A 24,892-nucleotide genomic window follows, 5' to 3' on the forward strand; every position below is an offset into this window, starting at 1 on the left:
AAGCTGCTGATAATAGTTACCTGCTGTTAACAGATAACCTCCTGTGCAAACTTTACACTTAATTTCTTTCGTCAGAGACCTAACAGGTTATGGACAACTCTCAACTCCATCTTCAAAATCAGACGCATTACTGTGTGCATTTAGTTCTTTGAAACAGCAGAAGCTTCTGTTTGCACATGCAGGCTGAATTTCTAAAAGGCACTCTGTAGTGATTACCAGAGGACATAGAATTTCACTATAAAATCCCCAAGCTAAAAACATTCATCTGAGCAGCAGGTTTTCTTCAGAAGTGGCGTCTATTAAAAAGTTTGAATATGTGTATCTCACCACAGCAATGATGACAGAGAGTTACATAGACTTCCCACTGGAATTAATAGGGTAGGGGGGTTTGTGAAGAGATCTTCTCTGGGGGGTTTGGGTTCTGTTCACACATGAAAGAAGTGTGGTCTGGGCCAGGAAAACCTCCACTATGTATTCTAAATGAACGTCTCTGTAATCTCTTAACAGACCCCTACTTGTTGTGGTCTGAGTGCCTGACAGGGTTTACTAAGAGCACTGAGGGTCTTTTGTAGACCAAAGAGAAGATGGAAAGCCACCAGAAATATCCCCGCTGGCACAGGACTGTTAGAACTGGCAACATCTCAGTGCAGAATTCTTCTGCTTTTTCACGTAAAGGAGCTTTATACTAGAACATTTGACTGGTGGTTACTGCAGTAAAGGTCATTAACCTAGGTGTATGCCATTCATTAGATTTAAAAACAAGCTTTCAGTTTGCATACCTTCCCTCGCTTCCTTACTACTATGTTGAAAAATGTGAAGAATAACCAAATCGTAAATGACACTTAACAACCCTGCAAAGCAGACTGAAGCTCATGTATATTTCATCTGCTTCTGTCTTCATTTGGTAAAATTTTCAGGAGAAAAACTGAGGTGGAGCATAAAATGGGAATTTTCTAGAACTTATCTGATTCTGCAACTGTGAACTCTTAACTAAAAAATACAGAAATGCAAGATGCTCATTGTTAAAATGGACTGCTTCATGTACATGGTGTCGATACACTTAATAAATCAAACACAAACACATACACACATTAATGTCTTAGTACTTACATTTTTTTAGACTGGAGTATTGCTGTACTGGCGTGGCTTACTGTGGTGTTCATCTTCCCATGCATCTGTTCATCCTCCACTAAACAATGGCATGTTTGAGGACTAGGCAAGAACAAATGCTACCCAAAAATCCTATTCCTATGTCTCCTGATACACAGACACAGTCTATGCATGTACACTATATATGTGTGTGTGATTTCACTTTATAATCTCAAAATGCTAAAATCTCGAATTTCAGCATTTGAGACTATAAAGCAGAATTTCACAATGTGGAAAGTGCATAATTGCGAATTCGAGTATCTCGAATTTGTGGTTATGGCTTTACGTTACGTGATGTGTGGTGTTTACATTGGATGTAGTTTGATGTGGTGTATGGGTTTGCGTGGAGTGTAAGGTAAGTGACTGTTTTTTAAGGGTTTTGGGTGGGAGTTTGAGTGTGAGTTAGATTGTTTTTAAGTTGTATGTGTGGGTTAGGGTAGGTAGGTTAACATATGAGTGTGTAATTGTTGGATATGTTGGTGTTTGTGTATGCGTGATGTGTGTGTGTGAGGGACTGTGGAATGTCTGGGTGTGAGTGTTCTGTCTGTTACTGCTTGTGCGATCTCGGTGTTAGTATATATAAGTAGGGGGGTGTGGGGGCCGCAGCCCCCCACGAGGCAGGTACAGGGGGCTTGCCCTCCTGATTTTATGTAGTGTAGGTATTTGCATGTTTGTTTTTTTTTGTGTTTATATGTTTTGTGGTGTGGGTGTTGTGGTTTGTTTGTGGTGTGGTGTATGCTGTGTGCTCAGGTTTATGGTTTTGGGTTTGTGAAGTTTCCGTTTTGTATGGTTTCGGCTTTATGGTCTCGAAATGCTGAAATTCGAGATTTCAGCATTTCGAGAATATGAAGTGAAACCGTGTGTGTGTGTGTGTGTGTGTGTGTGTGTGTGTGTGTGTGTGTGTGTGTGTGTGTGTGTCTATATAAAAAAGAGAGAGAGAGATGAGTGTAGGTCATTTGATTCAATTACAATTTTGTTTGTAGTGAAAATGGTTAAATGTCAATATAATTTACACAGAGATGTATGAAGAAGCTTTAGCAAGTGCTTCTGCTTATCTGTACATAATCACTGCTGATACAGCATATATATACATGTGTTATACTTAATCACTGCTGATAAAGCGTATATACATGTGTTATACTTAATCACTGCTGATAAAGCATATATATATATATATATATATATATATATATATGCGTGTGTTATAGCTAATCACTGCTGATACAGTGTATATATGTATAATCACTGCTGATGCAGCATATATACATGTGTTATGCATAATCACTGCTTATACGGCATATATACATGTGTTATGCATAATCACTGGTGGCTCAACCTGGATAACTGGATGGGAAACAGAAAATATTCCCCTGGGATGCTACCCATGTCCCTGCTGGACAGGGACATTGGGTGCTGATTTGTTTAAACATGGGTTAACTCATGTCTAGGCTTATAAGGGTCTCAGGGCCAATAGCCTAGTAACCTCCTATGATCCTATGATATAAGTGAATTACATATAATCTGCTGATATAACATATATACATCTGTTATACCTAATCACTGCTAGTACAGCATATATACGTGTTATGCATATTCACTGCTGATACAGTGTATATACATGTGTTATACATTTTTACTGCTGATATAGAGTATATACGTCTTATACATAGTCACTGCTGATACAGCGTATATATATATATATATATATATATATATGTGTGTGTGTGTTATACATTATTACTAATAATACATTGTAAATACATGTATTGTCAGTCATTTCCTGTGCATGCGTTGTATTTTCACCTTTCTCTGCAGTTGACTGACTGTGGAGTTAGCATACTTAAGTATGGGGTTTGCAGGAGGGTAAAGACCCTGGTAAAAACAAAGTTTTCACTTTATGTTTTGTTTGCATCCTATTTTATTTATTCTGTGTTTGATTAAATTGTGTTTCAGTGAAACTGATTTTCAACCATTTTTCTTAGATTAGTTTGCTTTAGACAAAATTATCAGTCAATTAATTTACCTAATACCATATTTGTTTGTGTATGTGTGTGTGTGTGTGTGTGTGTGTGTGTGTGTGTGTGTGTGTGTGTGTGTGTGTGTGTGTGTGTATGTATGTGTATTTATGCACATATACACACCAGACAGTGCAACATTAAAATGGTAGGTACAGCCTACTCATCCTGACATAGCAGAATACACTCTACAATGGATGAATGAATGAATTAGTCATTCATTCATTTTCCAGCTCATGTGTGGTGTGGGTCTGAATGGAGAGATGAAAAGTCAGCAAGCAAAGGAGAGTAGCAGTGCTGAAACTGAATTCAAGTCTTGGTGAGTACCTTCATGAAGTGGACCCTGTTTTCGACAAAATCTCACCAAGGAGACACTAATATATAGACTGTATTTATATAGCATATATCATGGACAGAAGCAGGTTAAAAATTAAAAAACATAGCTGGGTGCACAAGACCCAGGATAAAAAAGTGCCCAATCCTGGTAGGTGCATTGTTGGAAGGACTGAAAAGACTGACAGTGTAGAATCCTCAAAATACAGAAACATTCCTACAAAGGGCCAGGCCCAGGGGGAGGATGCCCCCCCTGTTGTAGAAGGATGTAGCAGTCCACAAAAATCACAAAAACTGATAGGCCAAAGAAAAGCCATAAAGACAATAGAGTGGACTATGGAGGATAAGAAAGAAATTATATATTGTGGTGCTGCGGTAGCATTGTCACCTCACAGTAAGACGTTGTCCTGTTCGATTCTCAGCTAAAGCATCTTCTGTGTGGAGACATGCGTGAATGGGTGTACCTTCGTTGAAGGTTGTGCATCAGAGATGGCAACTCGGCACGAAAAATCTACTGCCAATCATTAGCGGACCGGAGTTCCACTGTGGCGACCCCTAACTGGGAAAAGCCGAAAGACACAACAACAACTATTACCAAAAAGCTCAGAATTTCCAGACACAAGATATACAAAACAATTAAGACAGAATTAGTGGAAAGAAAAATACTTCTATGAGAAAAGCTGTTAGAAGCTTCAAAAGAAAATTTACATTCATTAATACAACAGATTTGTGAAAAACAGTATATAAATCAGGAAACATTGATCTGTTTGGAAAAAGAAGCAGCTGAGGAAGTGCGAAAATATAAACAACAAAACAAAGAGATTTTTGAAAAGTATAAAAAAGAAATATGGACTTGGGAAAGAAAGAGAGATTTGATATGGTGCAATATTTATGCAAATGCAAAAGCCAAATTAATCAATATAAAGAAAGCAGCCTCAAAGATATTTGAAGAGAACTACAGGCAAAGACATCCAGATATGGAAAGTTTCACAATAAAAAAAAAATATCACAAAGTTGGAACATAGAAAAGAAAATTAGTGAAGTGGAAGATGAGAAAATCGAGGCTGAAGTTATAAAGTGCCTGCGAAGTGAAGGGACTGGTGTAGAAGGTCTAGCATTGGTAAAGTCACAACATGATGGAGTGAGTCCCCAAAGTAAGAAGCAGCAGGAAGATCAGGAAACATCTGAAGGAGAAATATGGACATGGGAAAGAAATAAAGATGTAATATGTTGTAATATTTATGCAAAGGAGAAAGTAAAACTAACCAATATAAAAAGAGCAACACCAAAGATATTTGAAGAGAAATATAGGCAAAGGAATCTGGACATGGAAACCTTTACAATACAAAAAAATAAGAAGACAAAGAGGAAAAGTTGAAAAGGAGATTAGTAATGCAGAAGTTAAAGAAACAGAAATTGAGGTTATGGAGTACCTGTGAAGTGAAGGATAGAGTGTAGAAAATCTAATTCAGAAAGCACCACAACAGGATAGAGCAATGGATATCCAAATTAAGGGGAAACCAGTGGAACAGGAAACAATTGGTCAGGCACTATATGAGGATAATTTGGAGCCTTCCACAGGAAATCAGTATAAATGTTTACTTGAAGCTAGACAGCAAGGGAAGGAACAGGAAACTGTGGAAACTCTAATGCAGTCAATATTGAGGAGTGATAGGCCAGTTAGTTCCCATATGAGAGCGCAATGGATGGCACAGGAAGAAGAGAATGTGCCACGGGAAAATGCTATAGAACCTTCTACAGAATGCCTGCAGGAAATGTAAAACAAGGGATATGCCCTCAGTTTGGAAGAAAATGAGCTAAGAGAAGAGTTGCTTGATTTAATAGACATAGACAGATATATCAAATCCGCTGGAAGACAGATATATCAAGATCAATGAAAGAAACAAACCTCAGAAGGTTAATAAAACCCAAAAAGTCAGAAGTCTGATAAAACAAATGAACACGGTAGTTAGGACTGTTCACAGAGATCCATGCAATATAACAGAAGTAAACAGGATATATTAGTCTGCAGCTAAATTAATAACTGATAAAGTTCTACCACAAAAACACAGGGTAGTGTGGGAAAGGAAGGGAAAAAATCGAATACCATCATGGAAATATCAAACGGAGAAAACTATAAAGCAGTTAAGACAAGAAGTGCCACTGTTAGAACAGTATAGAAGAGGGACAGATCAACAAAAATACTAAGAAAGATAGACGTGATAAAAGCAATGCACAGTATTAAAACAGACCAGGATCTATCATGCACTATCGCAAATAAACTAAAAATTTCAGCAGAGGCAGAAAAACATAGAAGATATGAAGATAAATATAAAGGAAAAGTACAAAATAAGCAATTTATTGATGACCCAAAAAAGGTTTTATACAGAACTGGGAAACAAGGTAAAAGGAATTGAAAGACGGCCAAAAAAGAAGAAATAAATACATTTAGGAGAAGTATCTATGCAGATCCTGTGGAACATAACAACGATTCTAAATGGATAGAAGAAATTAAAGAAAGAATAAGAAGTTTAAAGGTACAGGATATGAAATGGGATGAAGTAACAGCCAAAGAGATTGAAATAAAGTTAAGAAAGGCTTCTAACTGGAAAACCCCAGGCCCAGATGCAGTACCTAACTTTTGGCTAAATGTATTAACATCTTTGCACGAAGATTTAGCCATGAGCAAGAACTATTTATATGCACACCCTGGACAGACACCAACCTGGCTAACAACAGGAAAAGCAATGCTCCTACTTAAGAGTGAACCTGCAAGCTACCCTAAAAATTCTAAACCAATAATTTGCCTTCTGATGACATATAAACTATACACAGGCATTGATGCCGACAGAGTTTATAGTCATTTAGAAGAAAACTCTATTATGGCATTAGAACAAAAGGGCAATAAAAGAAAGTCATATGGAGCAAAGGATCATTTGTTGTTAAATAATGTCATAGTGGAGAACTGTAAAAAGGGGAAGAATCTAAGTATGGCATGGCCTGACTACAAAAAAAGCATTTGATAGTATCCCTCATTCATGGATAAAAGAGTGCTTAAAAATGTATAAGATACATCTTATACTGATTGACTACATTACAGTGACCATGAAACAGTAGGAGACCACTTTGCAATTAAGGTATGATAAAGCACAAATTATTATCCCAGGGACAAAATTTCAAAGGGGAATATTCCAGGGTGGCTCTGAGTCACTACTGCTATTTCTACATTTTTTCACTGTTGCTATTCTACCTTGCCCATAATGCATTAAGCTGTCTACTTAACAGCTTAGGCTATGGCTATAATTTGGCTCCTAGAAAACAACAAAGTGTAAAGGCTTCTCATCTTCTCTTTGTCGATCATTTAAAACTGTATAGCTCATCAGATGAGGAACTGAAACCACAACTACAAGTTGTCAAAACTTTTTCAGATGATATAAGAATGTCATTTGGTATTGATAAATGTGCAAAAGTGGGAAACATCAGTTTGGGACAAGAATGTGATATAAAAGAACTTGAGCAAGAAGGAGTGTGTAAATATTTGGGAAATGATGAAGCATCAACAATAAAGCATGAAGAAATGTGAATAAAACTTAATAAGAAGTACTTTAGAAGAATTAAATTAATCCTGAAAACAGCATTGACATCTAGGAACGAAATCCAAGCTATAAACCAAATTGGTCTCCTGCCCTAACTTACAGTTTTGGAGTGACTGACTGGCCCCAGAATGTGTTGGATAAATTAGACAGGAAAAAAAGTAGGTTGCTGCATGCTCACCAAACAATTTATAAAAATCAGTGCATAATTATATATTCCCCATTTCGAAGGAGGGAAGGGCCTCATTGATATAGATCTGCAATAATGGGACGCCACACATATCTCCTGACCTCACAACACCCAAACTTAGTGAAAGTTTTGAAATATGAGGAGAATAAATCTAAGATGACTTCTCTGCTTAATCTATCAGAAGCATATCGGCATCAAGCAGGAATGGGAATCTAACCAGAAGTAGATAAAAGTCAGGCAGCAACTGAATGTGCGAAAAAACAAAAGAAAGAATATAAGGTGAAGGACCAGATGAGAAGGCAAGAAATGTGGAAAATGCATTATAGTTGCAAGTATAGAAAACTTCTGGAAGAACCTCATGTTGATCAGGAACAAATGCAGAAATGGTTAAGGAGGGGCAAATTCGAACTAAGAGATGAAAGGTTAATACTGGCGGCACAAGATAGTGGGTTACATACACGTTGGCTTACAAAGTCCATTGAACATGTGGGAGAAACAGACAAATATAGGTTTTATAAAATCAAACTGGAAACAGTTGCACACCTCATTGCTGTTTGCGACATACTAATGGCAGAAGAACTGTATATTGAAAGGCATAATAATGTGGTGAGACTGTTGCATTGGGGATTGTGCAAACATTATAGTACTGAAGTGCCTCACCCATTATCAACAGTTCAAAAGACAGATGCTAGAAAACCGGATTTAGTGGTCCAAGAAACGAAGACAAAAGTAGCATTGATCATTGAAATTGCCACACCCAATGACTACAGTGTTCTGCATACAGAGGGACACAAAGTCATAAAATATCAGGATTTGCAAGCAGAAACGACAGCAATGTGGAAGAAAGATACCCAGATAGTTCCAATAGCAGTAGGAGCAATGGGGTCTTATAAAAAAAAGAGTCTACAATCATATTTAGATATGTTACCAATACATGTAACTCTGTACAAATTGTGGAAGGAGTTATTACTGGGCACATTGTGGGTGCTGCGAAGATATCTGGCTGACATCAAAGAGTGAAACAATATTAATTTCATGAACTTTAATCATAATTTAATAATATTTTAATTATACTTTGACTTAGGAATGGGGTCCATTCCCGTCATGGTATTAGAAACCCAAAAGATTTGGAGAAATTAAAAGATGAATGAACGAATTATTCATTCATTCATTCATTCATTCATTCATTCATTCATTCATTCATTTATTCATTTTCAGTCTCATGTATGGCCTCCACCAACATATCCCTTCTAGGTGTCAGGCTGCCAGTATTGCCTCATGATGGCATGAGAAAGCCAGTCTGTTTATCGTTGCACTCGCAGGACTGCATCATTGGATCAGTCTTGAAGACTTTTATAATAACCATCAGATCCAAAAGTTAGCCAGTGGTATAGGAATAATGACATAGTTGTCCTGCATATCTCTCAACTTCTCAGTGCAAGAAATCTGAACAAAGACAAAAATACTGGTAAGACAAAGGCCCAAAAATAGACAGGTTTTAAGTATTGCTCCTATAAGCTTAAAAAAAGTGTTAGAATAACAGATTTTTGCATTATTATGTATTTTCTGAAGGATATGAAGCTTTAAACTGAAATATTCGTCATTTAGTGACTTCAGTCCTCAGTGATTTGCCAGAAAAACAAAATTTTTTGATGAATAGACTAAAAATATGAGACAAAAATCTGGACATTCTGCAAAAATATGTATAGTTCAGAGGTATGTATGTCCTGTCTTAGGAACTAGAGGTACAGTAATGACAATGCAACTGGACTTTGTTAAAATAAGAGTGCAACTCAATGGCATTTTCAACAGATTGTGTGCAAAAATCAATCATTATACAGTCATATTGACCCAAACATATGCTGATCCCATGGTATGGAACCAACAGAAAATAGATAACAGATAAAATAGAATATTTACTGTATTCCTTAAGCCAAAAAGATTTGGAGCAATCTCTACCCTTCACAGTCATGCCACAGGGAGATCACAAAGCCCAGGTGGTCTTAAAGTAGTCATTTGTGTAACTACTGCACTGCCCATACCCACAGCATTGATTATTGATATTATGCTCAATGCTGTAAGTCTCTTTTTCTTTTTTTGTGTGTAGCAGTACTCTTATTAAAGAAGAACCGATGAGATTGTTTAGCTTAGGTATCGTCTTCCCCTCCACTACGTACAAGCCATATGTACAATACATAGAGGGATTCATAGTTTTAAAACTTATACTAATATGGAATATGTGTTCTGTTAAAATAACTGCTATCTGACGGCCAGAAACTGGCATTATAACTGTTAAAAATTGTAAGAAGGTGGCACTGGACTCTGGTATTCCCAGAGATTAATTTATACACCAGTAAAATTAATAAAAATGTAAAGTGGAGCAAGTGGCGCAAAAGTGAACCAAAACCAAAAATTATACACCAATTCATGTTACACAGGATTTTATGTAACTCATGCTGTTTTTCTAAATTAGTTGTACTTATTGAATAATTGAATGATTGTTTTTTTTTGGAGGGAAACTGTGGGATATATAAGAAGTTCTACATTTTAATTGTTTGTATATTGATAAAGTAGACGACAAAAACGTTGTGAGAGCATTCTATTGTTTTTCTTGTTGCACCTTGTGGATTATTCAATAAATCGTTGTTTTCACATCCAAAGGACTGGATTTATTTGCGCTTGTGGACTGTGATGCTCTTTTTTGGTTTTGGTTTACTTTTGCGCCACTTGCTCCACTTTACATTTTTTCTGGTCTTGTTCTATGGAGCTTCCTTCAAGCGCAGATCCTGGTCCCAGAGGGTCCGAGACTGGTGAAATTCGTAAGTTGGTTGGGCAGCTCACTCAGCTCATTAGCCTGCTTACTCCACTCAGCCAATCCTTGGCTACGTTCATTTCAGCTACGCTTATACCAGGAAATCAGCAGGCTCAACCAGATGCTTTACAGCGTAACGTTCGAAACACCAATGACACAGTTCCTAACCAGAACGAAATACCACCTTTAGATGATTCTGATATGGATGGTTTTCCTCACATTACCAGGGACGACATTCCTGACAACCCTAATGCAAGAACAGAAGCGCAAACACAATGGAACCACCCAAGGAGGTCACTGACTAGTGTTAGCAGCGTTTCAGGTACTGGCAAGCTTGTCACACGTATTTTGAACACAAAATACGACTTTGAGCAACCACTTGTTCCAAAGTTTAACAAAAAAAGCTACAATGCTATGTTAGAAGACTTAGACTTTTATTTGTACAAATACAAACTCTTGGACATGGACAATAGTTATTTAAAACATTGTTTATCTATTAACATTGTCCCAAAGGGACTTAGGGTATGCAAATACCCAAATCATGTTATTGAAGGTACTGCCTTTCATGATGAATTGATTACTGTTTTTGACAATTGTGGTTATGGAATTATGAGGGCTATTATAAGAAATAATGAGAATGAAATGGAAAAACTGCAAAGAGACATTGATAAAATTAATAAAGCTGTTATAGAAGATTTGATGTACACAGTGGATAGTGAAAGAGAGAAATACCACAAACTTTTAAAAAATTTAGAATCAAAATGTCAGGATATTCACACTAGAAAGTTGGGTAAAATTGATAGAGATGTAAATGAGTACAAGGACAAAGTACATTACCCCAAACCTAGAAATGTATATAGGAAGGATTTTGGGAAATGGGGTGAAAAACAAGATGATGAAGTGTATCATATTAATGACAATGATAATATAGGACAGTTGCTTTCAGAAGAAGAGTTTCCTGTGCTCAGAAGGTCTGAAAGACTAATGGAAAAAGGGAAGGTTACATATAACTCAAAAAACTACAGGGGGAGGGGGTGGCAGTCGCCCCCAAGAAAAGAACGCAACTGGAATTAGATACTAAAGGTTTACCATCTAACATTACTAAGGATTCACATATATGGTCTTTTGATGGTTTCAATATTTTTAACTACACCAATATTCATTTAAACACAGCATGGTTTCATCTGTTTTCTAAAGGGTTCACTTTTATTCCTAATAAAGGAACTGACATTTTTAAACTTTTAGTTGATATAAAACTTTTTATTAGGAAAAAGAATTTGCAGCTAATTTTTAAACAGACCAATACAGGTTTTAATACAGAAAGTCTAAAAAGAAAAAGTCTGTACAATCCACCCATTCACCCACAATTAAAGAATTTTGAAGACAAAGTGGAGAATGAAATTAGAATGGGATTACTTCATCAAAAAACGCACTCTAATTTAACGCAAGCTGAGAACCTTGTTCTCAAGGAAGTCTGTAACAACAAAAATCTAAGGGTCATGAAACCAGACAAGGGTGGGGGTATGGTGCTAATGGACACAATAGTTTATGAAGGGAAGATGATGGACATATTAAATGACACTGACAAGTATACTAGAGCCTCTATTAATGAAATCAACATAGCCAATCAAAGAATTCACAATATTTTATATGACATGTTGTTAGAAGGCTCTATAGACAAAGACACTTTCCATTACTTGTCAGTAGAAAAGCCCAAAGTCCCATGTATTTTTGGAATTCCCAAAGTACATAAGAACAACTTGGATCCCCCTCTAAGACCCATTGTCTCTGCTGATGGTTCAGTTACAGCACCCTAGCAAAATATGTTGATTCAAAGACTAAAGGTATACTGGATTTCAATACAGCTGTGTTGAAAGACTCTTGGGATTTTAAGAAGGTTAAAAAGAATTATACTCAGACAATGTAACTTTTGCCACAATGGATGTTATTGACCTATTCACAAGTATTCCATGACACAGGCATGTTATGGTTTGAGGAGATTTTAGTGCATAGTAAAAGTTGACTCAAATTGAGTTCAGAAATGTTTTAATGTTTATGGAGATTATATTAAAAAACAACTTCATTTATTTTCAAGGAGAATATTTCAGGCAAGTTAGGGGTGTGGCGATGGGTGCCCATTGTGCCACCATATATGCCAATACCATTATGACATATTGGGAGATGAAATCTCTTCAGACATCACCTTACTTTGGTAATTGTGTTCTATATTCTAGATTTCTGGATGACTTATGCTTCATCTGGAATGGTAATGCAGAAAGTTTTAACAATTTCAAACAACATTTGAACACTACATCTAGTTTTTTAAAATTCACATCTGATTACAACGAGAATGAAGTTCATTTTTTAGATGTAAAAATTTGAAAAAGTAATGGCAATTTCACCTCTAGCATATATAGGAAAGAAACATTCTCAAACTCTTACTTGCACTTTTCCAGTTGTCACCCCTTTCACCAAAAGAAAGGGGTTGTTAAAGGACAACTGGTGCGTGCAAGTCGTATGACTTCTGACAACTCAACATTCCTTGAAGAAGTAGAATTCCTAAGGGAACTGTTCTATAAAAGGGCATATCCACCTGAACTTTTAACTTAGTTCTAGCAGAAGTGTTAGAAAACAGAAATGACAGGTTTGCACCAATTCTGGGTAAACCAGAAACTGAAAAAACTTAAACAAGAAAAACACCTCTACTGGTGAATATGACCCAGGCTTAATATCCACATTTGATGGGAATTCAAATTTCATTAGAAAGATCTTTCAGAGGGAATGGAAAAACTTTTCAAAAATTTCTGACCTAGAAGGCATCTTTGATAATGAATTTACTTGTACATACAGAAAGGGTAAAACCATTAAAAACATTGTGGAGAATAGGTCTCTGGTGAACAACCAGAATTTGTTAACAAAGAAAAAAGGCTTATTTAAATGTGGGAGGTGCAAGTATTGTGCCCACCTAAAATGCAGTGAATATATATTCTTGAAAGCTAGAAAAAAGAAATTGTACTTGAACACGTTTGCAAACTGTGACACGAAGGGCATTATTTATATTGCCACATGCACGAAATGTGAGTCATTTTATATAGGCAAAAGTGAGAGAAAGCTTAAGCAAAGGATATATGAGCACTTATATGATATGAAGGTAAAGAAAGATACTAATGCACTTTATAAACACTCACTGAAATGTTGTACTTCGAGTTTTGAGTTTTTTTGTACTAGATGTGATACCTGTTAATCCCAGAGGTGGCATGTGGGAAACACAGATAGAATACAGAGAATTGTATTGGCAAGTGATTCTAGACACTGGAAAAAGTCCAGGACTCAATGAGATGCTTTCCCTTAAACCAGTATTAAAACTAAGAGCTGCAAAATTATAGCTTACCTATTATGTTCATTAAATTGCTAACAATTATTAAATACTAAATATTTATTTATAATATTTATTTACAATATTTATTAAGCAATATTTATTAACAAAATCAATTTTATCATTATGAATTTATTTATACAAATTTTATCAATTATTTTACTAACATTTTAAGTATTTTTAATTATTGAAACACATGAATTTTATGGACTTGTTATTTATGACTTTATCACTAGATGGAGCCACTACTTTCAGAATGGTTGCTATCCCATGTTTATGATGATTTTATTTTACCTCACTTATTATCCATTAAGATTTTACATACATCACTATATTCACTATCCAAAGAAAATAACACTGAACTATGACTATTCAGTTATTTAAAAAGTTATTACTTATACACCAATTCATGTTACACAGGATTTTATGTAACTCATGCTGTTTTTCTAAATTAGTTGTACTTATTGAATAATTGAATGATTTTTTTTTGGAGGGAAACTGTGGGATATATAAGAAGTTCTACATTTTAATTGTTTGTATATTGATAAAGTAGACGACGAAAATGTTGTGAGAGCGTTCTATTGTTTTTCTTGTTGCACCTTGTGGATTATTCAATAAATCGTTGTTTTCGCATCCAAAGGACTGGATTTATTTGCTCTTGTGGACTGTGACGCTCTTTTTTGGTACCAGTAAAATTAATACCACGAGGGCCCTGGAATTACTTATAAATTCTCTTTCTTCTGTCATCTTTTTCAGGTTCTCAGCTCATTGAAGTTATGTCCTGCCTAGAAACAGAATACAGAGGAGCAGAGTACAGAGCAATTAGCTGCTATTTTACTTCATCAGGATTAATATGTAGGATACCTCCTATGTTATACAAAAGTTTTGATTATTACTTATTTACTATATGTTATTGTGTACATGGATATAGTTCCATATTTAATTGCTCTGTGTGGGCCACATTTTCAATGCAAAGTTAGTTTGGTTGTATTTGTTTGCATGACTGTAGTAAGCTGTACTATTATTTCATTTACCATTGTCAGTGTTGAACTATGAATCCAGTGAGGACTTACAGATTGTCTTTTTTGGATAGCAGAGTTCATCAGGTTGCCTGGACTGACTAATTGGCAAGTTGGGTAAGCAGAAAATTTGATATTTGTAAAAAACCTTACAACTACAGAAACATAGAAGATATTTTGTGTTATCACAAAGGATCACTACTCATTTGTTTAAGAGGTTAGATCTTATCTTTCAGGAATTAGGATAAAAATTGCCACAGTGACACTTGGATTCTGGTAAAACATTGCAATCCATGATATGATGCCATTAAAGCATCTTTATCTAAGCAATAAGGGCTATTTGGATGTTTATTTATTTATTTGCAATGGTGGTAGTTATTCCTCCAGCTTTTTTATTTATTTAGTCCTGCCTAAACACAGTGTATCCAGGTATGCTGTCCTTTTTACTTTTTAATGTGTGTAACAATTCCAGGTATGCTGTCCTTTTTACTTTTTAATGTGTGTAACAATTCCAGGTATGCTGTCCTTTTTACTTTTTAATGTGTGTAACAATTCCAGGTATGCTGTCCTTTTTACTTTTTAATGTGTGTAACAATTCCAGGTATGCTGTCCTTTTTACCTTTTAATGTGTGTAACAATTCCAGGAATGCTGTCCTTTTTACTTTTTAATGTGTGTAACAATTCCAGGTATGCTGTCCTTTTTACTTTTTAATGTGTGTAACAATTCCAGGTATGCTGTCCTTTTTACTTTTTAATGTGTGTAACAATTCCTCCAGATTTTTGTGCAACTAGTACACAGGTTAGTAAACACCTATAGTACCTTTGCTGCCCATGCTATGAGCCTTTGCCTATATACAATTATAACTAATGTCTTTACTCCATGACTGGTTACTAGGGCAGGATATGGTTATAGTTTTAAGGATATGTTAGCGTAACAGTTGATACTGTGGTTGGGTGTTTATCACCTGAGTGGGATAATAAATAAGTGATTCACAGTGAGTAAATAGGTGGATGGCCTTCTATTTATTTCTTTTCATGTCTGCTTCATTTTATACTACTTCGTTGGTAATGTAAAAGTTACTTCGAAAATGCAAGAAGGACCAGTTTCTGACAATCTGATGTTGATACCTACTGTGCTAATAATATTGGCAATGGTCACAGAATATTATAGATTACTACAGTAATAACTTTGCTCTGCTAATACAGAAGTTACAGTTCAATTAAAAGGACTGAAAAAATTCTGTGGAACTGCTTGCATTCACCAGCTAGCACCACACACTTTGAAGGACATCAAACACATTGGGAATCAGATTCCAGAGAATACCTTAAATTAGCAAAACAATGACTTACTGCATACTGATCAGAACATTAATTATTAATTAATGCTCTGGGTAGTCACTAATTCTGAAGACTGTGTATTGTGCCTTTTTGGAGGGGGTGATGTTTGGTCTTCTACTTGTCCAGGTAAAAACATAAAATTAAGTTATTAATTAAATGCTTTAGGCACTTCTGGTTTTAAATGTTAAATACTCTAAGCTGTAAGGAGTACAAAACAGTGATACAACCAGTACTACTGTATGGTACAGAAACCTGGCCAGTAAAGGCAGGGCAGCTGAGGAAGCTAGAGGTGATGGAGATAAAGTGCCTGAGAAGGGTGTTAGGATACGTATGAAGAAATGAAGGAATCAGAGCTGAAGCCAAAGTAACTCCAATTGTAGAGACGGTCAAAGAGAGCAGATTAGGGGGATTTGGGCACCTTTGCAGAAAAACAGAAGAGAATCTGGTGAAGGAGATTTGGGACAGACTGGGCGAAGGCAAGAGGAAAAGGGGGCATCCAGCAAAGAGGTGAATGGACTGTGTGAGAGAAGACGTGAGAGTCAGGCATTAGTGTCGTTGAAGGTAGGAGAGTGGCATTAAATTAAAAGATGATGAGAGATGACACAATAACCCACCCCCATGTAGAAAATGGGATAAAGGGGGGTTGATGATGATGAGGACTCCAGGCAGTTGCTGTGTTTTGAGAAATCCTTTGTGTATGAAAACTCTACTGGAAGTAGTTTTTGCTAACCCTACTGGGGTGTTTTCTGACTTCCATCAACCTAATAGAAGTGTTCTAAGTCTGCTAATCCTGCTAGAGTCCTACCTAAAATTTTTGTCCTACTCTAAACCAACCTCGACTTTGTTGATCCTGCTAGTGTCTCTTACTTTTTTAATTTCTGCAAATCTTTTGGGTTTCTAAAATCATGACGGGAATGGACCCCATTCCTTTGTCAAAGTACAATTAAAGTTCATGAAATTAGTATTAGTTCAATACTGCTGGAGTCTTATTTGACTCATTTAATACTACTGGAGGCCCTGTAACTTTGTTAATACTACCAGGGGTCTCATTAGTTATTGTTGAACTGTAACCCCTTTGATTTGATAAGTCTGTTTTGAGACAACTCTGACTACTGGATGAAGACCCTCTGACTCTTTTAATCCTGCTGGGAGCCTCCTTGATTCATTAAGCTTGTTTTATAGGGCCTATGATACTGGTAACATGACTTGGAAACAACCTGGCTACACTGATACTACTATGATCATTTCAGGTTTTGATAATTCTTCTGAGGTTTCAGATGTGTTACTGCTACTGGATGTTCTTACTCTGTTAATTCTGCTGGGTGCTAAAACCTTTATAATGACTTGATTATCTGAATTGTATAGTTATAATGTGTACAAATGGTTCTTGTGAGGCTCATGTATATATTTTGGAAATAACATATTTTACTGTTTATGATATTACCCTCTATATCATATTTCTGTCAATGAATAATGGTCAGCACAGAAAAGTACCATTTTTCAAAAGTAAAATATAAACACTGAACTAGTTATTTAGGCCACTTAGAAGCCTAGAATATTCAGTGGGTATCAACCACAAGTCCTACAAAGGTGCCAGTTTAATTTGTAGCTCATCAGTCTCACCCATGGTTTATACTATAAGCACCAGATTGGAAGGTAAGCTATGGTCTGAGATCTAGTGTGGTGCCTTCTCAGAGCTTGTATCTGACTAGGTCTATTCTCTAGAAGTAAAGTAAACATGCCCAGGCATTACTACCCATCCTATGTTTGGAGGTGTGACTCACGTACCACACACACACACACACACACACACACACACACACACACACACACACACACACACACACACACACACACACACACACACACACACACACACACACACACACACACACACACACACACACACACACAGACACACACACACACACACACACACACACACACACACACACACACACACACACACACACACACGCAGACACACACACACACACACACACACACACACACACACACACACACACACACACACACACACACACACACACACACACGCAGACACACACACACACACACACACACACACACACACACACACACACACACACACACACACACACACACATTACAATCTATGGCCGTCTTATAATATATAAATTAATACTGAGTAGCCAATGATAGCATATGCAACCTTCAAAATCTTGGAGAGCTACAAGAAATAACTTTCAAAACCCATGTAACTTAAGAAAGAATTTTCTGAGATGAAACCTTGGATGTTTGGATAATATCTTTAATTTCTGCATGTAGGTCATGATCCACAGGTTACTCTCTACTAACATACAAGAAGAGCATGCTGTGTTTTGGATTATTGTATTGAGAAGTGTGTATTTATTTATATTAAACAAAATAAACATGCCAATAGAAAAACATGTTTTATTCTGCAGACATAAGACATTCACACTTAGAAACGAAAGGATTAATAAACTTACCATCACAGTGGAATACTTCAGTATTATACCATGAACCCCACAAAACGTGCACGCTGATAGGCCAGCGTGCCCGTTGTAAATCGAGTTATACTAATGGAAAAAGGTCCGGTCGCCCGGACTTTTTTCCATTAGTATAACTCGATTTTAAACTATGTCTCGCTATGTTAAATGGGTTTAACATAGCGAGACAGCTTTAAAATAAGCAACGGAGATCTCCGTTGCTTATTTTAAAGCTGTCTCGCCATGTTAAACCCATTTAACATAGCAAGACATGTTTAAAAAGCAAGGAGAAAGCAAGATCTCCGTTGCTTTTTAGTGTTCGCTATGTTAAATGAGTTTATCATAGCGAGACAGTTTTAAAATAAGCAACGGACATCTCCGTTGCTTATTTTAAAACTGTCTCGCTATGTTAAACACATTTAACATAGCAAAACACTAAAAAAAAGCAACAGAGATCTTGTTTTCTCCGTTGCTTTTGCCCACAGCTCTGATGTACTGCGCGACATCAGAACTGCCGCGGATGCCAGACATCTGCGGAAGGGCAGCAAACAGGCATTATACTATGCCATTATTTAAGAAAAGTAATAGTTTCTTTTCTTAAATAATGTCATGGTATAATAGCAATAACCCACTTCTGGGTGTGGGTAATGCTAAATTTACCCACGGTTGGCTTTGTTTGGAACCACGCCAACCGTGGGTAAATTTAGCATTACCCACACCCAGGCGTGGGTTATTGCTATAATAGCTTATACGGTTTAATACTTCAGAAGAGGAAAGTTAATTTTTTATTTTCACATTATCTCCACCACTTTCTACTACTAGCTAGCTACACCTCCCTCTGTTACACTGATTCATCAATAGAAGGAAGCAGTCACCAAACATTAGCATATGTCATTTGCTAGCTAGCTTGGCATCCCCCAACATCCCTCACTGATTATTTCTACTTATGTTTGGTTTAAAAACATTTCTGGTGTGCCAACATTCCATGTGTTGGTGACTGCAGTGGTAGGAGTGGGCTTTGAGAAACACCATAAGCTTAATAGCAAACTTACAGTTTCTAGTTTTAGTTTAGCAGATCTTTGGGGATTCTGTTACACAGCCCACTCTAACTACATTCATGGTCCTTAGTCACGGTGTTCTTGTCTTATGTATGTTCTTCACCCTTCTCTACATATATTTAACTATCGTGTATTCCTGCACAGTAGCTTTGAACAACTTTCCCTCACTCGAATTTTTGGTGATATTCCTTTTGCACTTTATTCTAGCTACTGCCAGTTTTCCATTCCTCTCAGTAGTTTACTATAAATGCCTGAGTGCTTTATCCTTTTATTTTTCACTGAAAAGTACTCTCAGTAAACACTTTCTCTGAGTGTAATATTACCAGTGTATAAGCCTGAATATTTTATTACATTTCCTCTGCCACCAAGAAGTATTCCTTGCAGACAGTTTGTATGAGCACACTATTCTGTTATACTGGGTACTACTCTATTGTCATTTTGTCACTGTGTACTTTGTTTATACTCTTAATAACTCACTGGTGATTTTAATTCCTTCCTTGGTCACTGACTTCCCTTTAGCTATTTCGTTCTACCATACAACAGGACATCCTTTTAATTCTGGGTACCTCCCAATCCTAGCAAAGCATTTTCAAATGAATAAACTAGTTATTTTGACTAACTTTTAATAATATAAGGTATCCTAAGTTATTCATAACACATGCTGGAAAAAACGCAACAGTGTTTAATGTACAGTGATATGCAGCTGAAAGCAGTAGCAATACAAAAGAGTGCAAGCATAAAGAAACATGTGCGGTCACAACCCTGGATGTTAAGATGCAGATGACACTTTTGGGAACATTTTCAAAATTCTTATATTTATGCCCACCTCTGGTTTACTTCTTTGATCTGCTTTAAATTGTATTTGTTTCATTACTCACTTCCATAGAAATGTTCGCTATAACAAAATGTTATCTTTTATGATTCACTGTTAACTATTCCCTTCTTAAAATGTTGATGTTCTGTTGTGATATAAAAATCTGTTGCCATGTAAATAATTTCTGTTACAAGAACGATGTTATGACTACAAGGCTTGAAGCAGTGACAAGCAGGTGTATCAACAAGGGAGATACTGCTGTTTGTTATTCATATGCTTGTGAAATCGGTTATGAATGTTTAAAAATTGCAAGGATAGTACTTAATAGAAAGCACTCTGCATTCTTGTGTGCATTTTCAAAGGTCTCAACATAATTACCTTGTTAAAATGCTACTGATGCCTCAATAAAAATAATTAAATGTAGTTAGCATTGCATTTTATATTTATTTTATTTTGTTTTCTTTCTAATATTCAGTATGGTATACATTTGCATGGTAGAGTTCCTTCTAGTGTTCACTTGTAAAACTGACTTGCTATATGAGCTCATGACAGTTTGCTGATTCTAGGACATGTATTATTCATACTCATCTTTGTCAGCAGTCAGTTTTTACTTCCAAAGTAGACATACTCTGTCCCCCATATGCATTCCTACACTCATGTCTCTTGTTATGCAAAAAAGAATTGCTAGAATATGGCAGAAGTTAGCATGAAAATGACTAAAATGTAGTTTAAATGTAAACAGAGCACTCCTTCTATATCAGAGTTTTGCACATTTCATGTGCAATAACCCAATTGTAACTTTGGTGAGGTCTCCATATGTGTTAAGGAACATATTACCTCATAGGGACTGTTTCTCACATACCCATGTTTAGAAGTGTGCTACACATCTGTGTCTCTCTCCATTTCTTTCTCATTTACGCACCATGCGGTACATCAGGCAATGAGCACCTTTCAGTGCTCATTGTTTGTATAGCAGGTATGGGTTTTATGGGCTCAGGTTGCTAGCCCAAGGCCCAGCCCTCCTCGGAGGGTGCATCATACACACTCTCATGCACACACTCATACCTAGGGCCAATTTAGAATGTTCAATCCACCTAATGCATGTCTTTGGAATGTGAGAGGAAACTGGAAAACCCACATGAATATAGGGAGGACATGCAGACTCAGCACAGAAGGCACCCCAGCCAAGAATCAAACTGGAGAACCTCTTGCTGTGAGGCAACAACACTAACTGCTACGCGCACCCTATGCTACACAAGGAGGGCTATAAGAAACATGGAGAATCTATATAAGAAAATAAGCCAACTCTTACAAACGGGGTTGGTAGGACATGCACCATCATGATTATGATTCTCTCTCTTGAAATACACATATTGTAAGACATATGTCAGTATGGTTTGACCACTCATTGGTGGATAAGAATCAGGTCCTACTTTAAGAGTATGTTGCTTAAGTAAGCCAACATAAGAGCTCTTATCTCTACCCTGTGAGGGGAATGGGGGGTGGGTTGGTATATCTTCCTTCAGAGATTGTAGCATTTAATAAAGCATTATGGATTAGGTTGCACAGAGTACAGATACAGTATTATGGGGTAGGGACTCTATGGTTCTCTACAAGGACAACTTAAGGATGACACTCAAGGAAAACTGGGAAACAGGGATTCAACAATTAGGAGATATATGCTGGAAAGTGTGCATCTACAACAGGATCTGGATCAAGCAGATCTTAAATCCAGAATTCCTGGACACAAGAAGGTAATATGGAAAGAAGCAGGCATAATGGATGGGAACAGTTAAGGAAGCTAGATGAAGAGTCTTTCATCCTGAAGAATTACAAAACTGTATCCAGTTTAGGGATAAATAAAACTTCACTTTTAATACATCAATGAAGATATATATTGAGTACTTGGACACTGCATAGAGAAATAAATACAGAAAGGCTCATTGGAGCAAGTAGAACAGCATGAAAATGATAATGGTATGTTAATATATAAAGATATTGGACAGCAAATTAGCATTAAAAGAAGTTAGACTAGAGAAGGTCTGGATGATTCAGGAAAATATTAATGAGGAAATAAGTCAAGACGATTGGAAACTTAAATGGGAAAATGCCTTTTATCATAGGAAATGGCCTTACGTATGGGATCAACAAATCAGAATCCTTCATTTGTGTATAACACACCCCATACAGAAGCAGGGGACAGAGAAATTACTAATTTGAAATGCTGGAGATGTGGGGCTAAAGATGCAGGAATGATTCATATGTTTTGAAACTTCTTTCCATGTTCTTCAAATTGTACTTTTTTCACCCAGCACCATGGCAAACAGGGATGGAGATCTGACTGTGACCCAGACAACCTGTATGCGATTAGAGGCTTGGTTGATGAAGTAACTAGGTTGGAGGTGAGGAGGTTAATGCTGGCTCACCCATCCTCGGGGAATGGCTTTGGTTTTGTTTGCAGCTCAGCACTTCCCAGAAGGAATATAGGAGTAACCCAGTTGAGAAGCAGAACACCTGCTTGTTAGGTAGCTGGCAGACTGCAGTAAGTGTATGACCACGTGTGATGATGTGCACTATGTCACACCATACTCCATCTCCGCCCCCACCAGCATATACGATGCTCACCTTCCAATACTTGCCAATTGAATGTGGAGTGGTGAATTCATAAGGAAGATGCCATGCTGTGACCTACTCTGTCTCTGTCACCTAAGGGACACGTTAGAGTTTTATCAGATTTATAGTAGGGGGAAAGAATAGGCACATTATGATGGAGCAGATGAGCAGCATGGAGACAGAAAAAAAAATGTGTTTCCTGTTGTACTCCCAGACTGTGCCAGACTGAATCATCAGCCAAGTAACTATTTCCTTCATTGCCCTGTTATTTACCACTGCTCACCAAGAGTAAATCTCAGGCTAGCATTCAGCCTAACTTGCTGGTTTAATTTAGTAACTTATTTTTTTTACTTTTACACTCTGCAGCAAATACTTCAGCTTTATGTAATAAATGTTACTGTAGGAAATATATTACCAGTGTACACAACTTGTACTTAGTTTGTCTAAGGCTGCAGTACATCTGCAATGTTGCATTTTAGTATACACTCAGTGTAGTGTAGGCATTTTTCAAACCAATATATTCCCTTGATAAAAAAATCTTTCATAAACAGTTATGAACATGGTACAGATAAGAAAATAAAAGAAAAGAAAAGAAAATGGAAGGATGTAAATCTTCTGTTACTGTTTCCTGTTTGATGGCATCTCACCATCCCATTGCATTTGGATCTCCATAAAATCTACCATTTCTACTCCACCCTCCTCTTCCTTATCCTCCATCAATTCAGTTGCTGTCACACTCTTCTGATGAACCTGTATTTTCAGTGTTATGACTTTATCTTCCTTTGCTTGACCAAATAGCCACTACTACTCCATTCATGAGGTTGATATCTGTCAACTCCCACTTCAATCAGATTTCCTTTTCCCCAACATCCGGCATTGGCTTTCCTCCTTGACATCAAACCATATCCCCTCTCATCAGGCCTACAGTCAGAGACAGCCTACTCTTTGTCATCAGGTCCAGTTACAGATATCTCTCTGGTGCCAAGAATAACTATTGGGCCCTCCATAACTTCTGCTCTGATTCTACTTTTTATGATTATGTTGGGGCAGCCAGACTTTATCCAAACTCAGGACTTGATTTTGGCCTCTTATTTTTCTGTGATAGCCACTTCTCATGTATTTACAGCAACCCTAAACACTGACAGGTACCTTCTGCAAAGAGACCAGCCTCCTGTCTGAACATACCTTAACTGATCCATCTGCTCCATAAAGGCGCAAAAAGGGGAAGGAGAGCCAAGATACTCCTCAGATCCTCATCAGAGGACTTACTTGGAGGATTCAATATCAGATATTAACAGGGAACTGAGACACTCTCATCTCTCCTACAAATGACCTAGTCTTTGCCAAACAAATCTGTCTGCTGCAAGAACAGAGACGGGGGGACACAGACAAGGCTGCCTGCTCTGTTCTATCAGTGAGTAATACTTTCCAGACTGCCCTGTAACCATTTTGTGTAAATAAGACCCCAGTCTTTGGAAAATGGATAAAATGTTCAGACCAATCAAGCAACTTATGTTGAATGATACTCTAAAACAATAAACCATAATGTAAACTCTTGTACTGAAGCACCACCCAACACCTAAGCCTGAATCAGTCTTCTCTCCAGATAAAGCATCCGTGACTCTGAATTAGTATCGAATTTGTGTGCTTTTGTCTTCCACCCTATCAGTGAAGACATTAATCTATCTGATACATGTGGCATTGTTGAAGGCAATGTGACAAAACTTCAGATATGATAGAATAGGAACCTGATGGCAAACTTACAAGCATTGCCAAACCTCAGGTTACAACTGCCTTTACCACTACCTCCCTCATGTTGTCTGACACCTATTCATTATCAATGTATTGAGTGGAGAAGCAGGCTCCATCATTGCTATTCAATAGCACAACAGGTTGAATCAAACAGGCCTTGCTGAGGATGACAACTAATTGTTCTCATCCTTGACTCAGCATTTAAGGAGCTGTTTTGGGACTGCAGTAGGTACACAGTTAGGGGCCATGAAGAAAAAAAAGGTAGAAGATTTTTGGTTTTCAAAGACCCCTCAGAGGTTCTATCAGTAAATCCAAAGAGTTAGTGAGGACCCTGTTTT

The sequence above is a fragment of the Protopterus annectens genome, chromosome 9.part0 (genome assembly GCF_019279795.1).
Source record: "Protopterus annectens isolate FY-2018-M chromosome 9.part0, PAN1.0, whole genome shotgun sequence".
NCBI lineage: Eukaryota > Metazoa > Chordata > Ceratodontiformes > Protopteridae > Protopterus > Protopterus annectens.